The following is a 5127-nucleotide window of genomic DNA, read 5'->3' on the forward strand; positions in this document are numbered from 1 at the left end:
GCTGCTTTTTCCTTCCTTCCTATTTGTCCCAGATGTTATTAATATTTTTGTATATACTTGTATACCGCTTCAGACGGGCATTATCTAAGCGGTCGACTATCAAATACACTACAGCTTGAAATACACACCACCAATTTTGGTGTTCGACTCCAACTCCCATCAGCCCTGACCTGCGGTTGATGGGCTCTGGAGTCCAACAGCTTTGGCGGGGGAGAGGCACAGGTTGCCTGCCCGACCCTATGCTCTGAATTCAAGGGAACTGACATTCCCTGTACCCTTTCTGCTTTGGGGAATGAGGGTGCGCAGGACCTTACCAAGCGCTTTCTATAGATCTCCTCTCCAACCCACCAGTCCCGTTTTGCAGAGAATTCAGACAGTGACCTGCTTGGTGCTGAGGAGCCAAAGCTGGTGCGGTACTTAATACAAACCCTACCCACTGATTTCTTTTTTAAAGGGGAGGTGGGCTTGCGTGTGCCGAGGCAGACAGGAGGATGGAGAGGAAGAGATCAATCTTTGAGTTCCAGTGGGTACCGCGGATGGGACTTAAGAAAGGGCATAAAAGCTTCTGCTGAAACCCGTGGGACTTTTTAGCGTACAGTCCTAATACATACGTACTCAGAAGCAAGTGAATAAGTATGGGGACTTGCTCATTGGCCTTAGACGCGCCCATTGGCGGTCGGATCGTGCCCAGCCCTTTTGTACTCCCGGTCCTCTCCGCTTTGCACAGCGGGCTGGCAAGCATCTTTCTTTTCAAACACAGGATGCAGGAAAGGACACGCAGACAGTGTTTCTTCCCATCACCTCCTGCTGAGCCTGATTCGATTCCGAGGTGTTCGAGCTTGCGTTCCCGTGGTTTTCAAGCCTTTCCCCCTTCTGTTGTTGTAATCAACGCGTTTTTAATTTTTTTTTTAAGGGCTCAGGCTCTGAACGCGGGGGAGGAAGGAACTTGTCTTTGGCACGTGGACGCGGAAACTGACAAGCAAATGCATAAGTACTTGGGGTACATACGTACCCCACCGCTAAGCACCCCCTCCTAAAAAGTTATCTTAATCCTCACGCCCGATTTTTCACCAGGTTTAAGATTACAGCCCACAATTTATTCAGGAGTAAGGATAATCGAAAGCACTTGGATTTACTCCCGAGGAAACCGGTCTGCTGCTTTGCTGTGACCCCACTTGCTTTGCATCTTTTTTTGTCACCCCCTGGCACCCCCACCCCCCCGTCTGCCATCTAAATGCAAGCCATCTACACGCAAGATCGTAATGCAAGCTCCTAGGAGGCAGGGACCTAACTTCCCACCCTTACGCAACGCTAGATTTATTTGTACTTTGGACCTTTGCTTTTTGGGATAACTATAGAAATAAATATAGCACACCCTTTTTCTTTATTGGCGTCCGAATATATATATTCGGACGCCAATAAAGAAAAAGGGAGGGGGAGAGGTTTCGATTACAAACTGCAAAGGCAACGCCCACCAAGGAGATTAGACGGAAAGGCCGGAGAAGAGAGAATCTAGAGTTTTCAGACCCAGAGACAAACCATAACTCGTCGAGCAAGCCTATGTACATCGAAGGCGCTGTAGCGCAAACGAGAACCGGTTCTGACGAGTCACGACTCTCCTCTCCCCCCTCCGCGCCCCTTTGTCGGGAGCCGACCCGTTCCTGACTCGGTTCCCCCTCCCCGAGCGCTGCTGTTCTGACGACTTCTAGATCTGGCATCTGCAGCGCTTTAGCGTGTACAAACGTGGGCGCTGAAAGCTGGAGCGGCGGCCAATTTCACTTGCTCAGGGCATGCAGCCAGCATTTATGTTGGGGGAGGGAAGGCAGAACCGAGCTGTATTTCTATTTATTTACTTGCTTTAGCCGGGGCTCAGGGGGTATTGGAAAGAGGTCGCCATGCCTTGGTACTTTAGGGTGTTTAATCTTTCTGACGGTAAGAGTTGTTCGTCAGTGGAACGGTCTCCCTCGGGAAGTGGCGGACTCTCCTTCCTTGGAGGTTTTTAAGCAGAGGCTGGATTGCCATCTCTCATGGATGCTTTCGATGAGATTCCTGCATTGCAGGGGGTTGGACTAGATGACCCCCGGGTGCCTTCCAACTCTACGATTCTATGATTTTTCGGTGGAAGGTGAAAACAAGCGGCAGTCTGCAAAACGATGAAGGTGCTAGCCCGTCAAGGAATATTTTAAAACAATATCAATCAATCAATCAATCAATCAATCAATCAGCACGGCAAACCAGCGTTCACCCATCGCATCCCTTTCCTTAACTCTGCTGTCCTCCTCCTCCTCCTCGAAATTCGAGACTGTAAGCTCCCCGGGGCAGGCATCTGCCTTCCGCTTATGTAACTTTAGAAAGCGCCATTGCAGGGAAGTAATAATATTGATAATAATGACGACAACTTTTGAGAAGGGGCCAGCTGCTGGCTGGCAGAGCTAGATCGAGGCTTGCTATGCTATTCCCCCCTCTCCACCCCTCTCCAACGCGCCCTTTCATTTGCTTGTGGGGCTGTTCGCAGATAAGCTTATTCGATAATAATTACACCTTGCCCCCCCCCCCCCCGAGTACGGCAGGATCTCTCCTCGTTGACGCACGAGGCTCAGGGGACTGGCACGAAACATGTCAAAACAAGCTCCGCGGAGGACACCTTCGGCCACTGACCTCCCCTCTCACCCTACACCCAAAGTGGAAGCAAAACACACGACCACCACAACAAAAACAACAGCAGCAGCTGGTTACGTTGGTGCTCTTTTTTGTCTGGTCTCAATGCCCTCCTCGGGTCGGTTTCTGCAAGCAGAAGGACAGTGACCCAGGTCGTGGCTAACTTTACGGGTGGGGTGGAGAATAAACGAGCAGCTGCGGGGGAGGGGTGGATGTCGCGGGGGGGGTGAGGAAGGAGGTAATCGCTCCACCCCTCCTCCTCCTCCTCTCCCCTCGCCTTTAAAGCTTGTATCCCCATCCAGGGTCACTCACACGACGGGGCCTCCCCGATTCCCCAGAGGTCAAGGAGGCCTGCGAAGCCTCCCTGGAGAAGGGAGGGGGCCCTGGACTTTGCAAGTCCTCTCCTCCTTCCCACCCCCAACCCCCTTCCGCGATAGCTGAGCAGAGCCACGACTGCCACTCCATAGAATAACCAGGACTTACTGGGCACATCTACCAAGAATCTGCCTTCGGCAGCCTGGCGCCCCCTAGAGGTTGTGCGCTGCAACCCCCTATCGGCCCTGTCATCGGCTGGGCTGAGGGGAGTTGGAGGCCCAAATCTCTGGAAGCCCCCCCCCCCCAATCCCAGTCCAGCCCAGTCAGTCAACGAGGCTTACTTCCCAGTAAACCAGCGCAGGATCGGGCTCCTCTCCATACACTGCCGTCCTCCACCCCGATCTCCCCCTTACTGGTGTCCCCCCTTTTTTGGGGGGGGGGATGGATTCCTTTCCCTTGGTTTCCTTTCTTCGTTCCGAATCTTACCTTTCCAGTCTCCCTCTCTGTCTGCGGACGGTTATTTGGGGGGCGCCCTCCCCTTCGCCCCCCTCCTACAAACCTGGTGTGGGGAGGGGGAGGGATAGGCTTGCAGCATCTCTTTTGCCTCTAGCGGAGGGAGGGGGCGTCTATCAATCTGCCCGCCTCTCTCTCTCATTCTCTCTCTCTCGCTCGCTCAGCCTTAGCCTTGCGCGCCCCCGGCTCCCTCTGCGGCAGCCAAGGAGCCGGGTTCACGCGAGGACAGCGGCGGCTCCCAGCCGGAGAGCGTCTGGCTGCCAATGGCTCTGGAATACTGATGCTGCCGTCGAGGCGGAGGCGGAGCCGGCCTCGCCGATAACTCGCGGCGCGCTCCAGCAGCCGGAGACGGTGATGAGCCGGCCCTTGGTCCCTGCTGCTGCTGCAGCTGCCCGGGCCGGTTTCTTCTCCGCTGAAGAAGTGGGAGATGAGGGACCCCTGCCCCCCTCCCAACTCGTAGAAAGGCATTCCGTGGGACCACTGTGCAATTGGGGGTTGGTCCCACCTGCATAGAGTGCCTAGGTAAAGGGACCCCTGACCATTAGGTCCGGTCGTGACTGACTCTGGGGTTGCGGCGCTCATCCCGCTTTACTGGCTGTGGGAGCCGGCATACAGCTTCCGGGTCCTGTGGCCAGCATGACTAAGCCGCTTCTGGCGAACCAGAGCAGCGCACGGAAACGCTGTTTACCTTCCCGCCAGAGCGGTACCTATTTATCTACTTGCACTTTGACGTGCTTTTGAACTGCTAGGTTGGCAGGAGCAGGGACTGAGCAACGGGAGCTCACCCCGTCACAGGGATTCGAACCGCCAACCTTCTGATCGGCAAGTCCTAGGCTCTGTGGTTTAACCCACAGCGCCACCCACGCCCCTAGAGCCTATGCATGCTCAAATGCAGCTGTCCCTTTGCAGATAGCAAGGGATCTCGTGGCCTGAGGCGGACTCTCAAATTTCAGTGGCACTCTGTGCAATGCTAAATTTCAGCACCCACCCTTCTCTCTCCCTCGTTCCACAGCATTGTTGTGGCGCCCCCTGCAGCACCCAGTGTGGCTAAAGTGGTAATAGAATTGTAGACTTGGAAGGGACCCCGAGGATCATCTAGTCCAACCCTCTGCAATGCAGTAATCTCAGCAAAAGCTTCCACGATAGATGGCCATCCAGCCTCTGCTTAAAAACCTCCAATTAAGGAGAGTCCATCACCTCCCAAGGGAGTCCGTTCCACTGTCAAACAGGTCTTACTTGTCAGAGAGTGCTACCTGATGTTTAATCAGAATCTCTTTTCTTGCAACTTGAATCCACTGGTTCGAGTCCTACCCTTCAGAGCAGGAGAAAACAAGCTTGCTCCCTCTTCCATGCGACAGCCCTTGGGATATTTAAAGATAGCCGTCATATCTCCTCTCAGTCTCTTTTCCCCCAGGCTAAACATACCCAGCTCCTTCAACCATTCCTCATAAGGCTTGGTTTCCAGACCCTTGACCATCTTGGTTGCCCTCCTTTGCACACGTTCCAGCTTTCTGACATCCTTCTTAAACTGTGGCGCCCAGAATTGCACACAGGATTCCAGATGTGGTCTGACCAAGGCAGAATTGTATATTTGTGCATCTGGTTCTTCCTGCCCAAGTGCATTGACCCCTACTGAAATTA

The 5127-nt window shown here is 53.8% G+C and overlaps 1 long non-coding RNA gene across 2 annotated transcripts; it reads right to left on the bottom strand.

Moving 5' to 3' along the window:
- Positions 1-1900: 1900 nt before the first annotated feature.
- LOC310844900 lies at positions 1901-3657 on the bottom strand. Of its 2 annotated transcripts, none has more exons than XR_014564377.1 (2): positions 3460-3657; positions 1901-2143 (listed from the first exon to the last, which is right to left on the bottom strand). It is a non-coding gene; the product is annotated as an uncharacterized lncRNA (long non-coding RNA). The 2 variants fall into 2 exon arrangements; XR_014564378.1 differs by having other exon boundaries at positions 1901-2162.
- Between the last annotated feature and the right edge of the window lie 1470 nt (positions 3658-5127).

The sequence above is a fragment of the Podarcis gaigeae genome (genome assembly GCF_964106915.1).
Source record: "Podarcis gaigeae genome assembly, chromosome: 1".
Lineage (NCBI taxonomy): Eukaryota > Metazoa > Chordata > Lepidosauria > Squamata > Lacertidae > Podarcis > Podarcis gaigeae.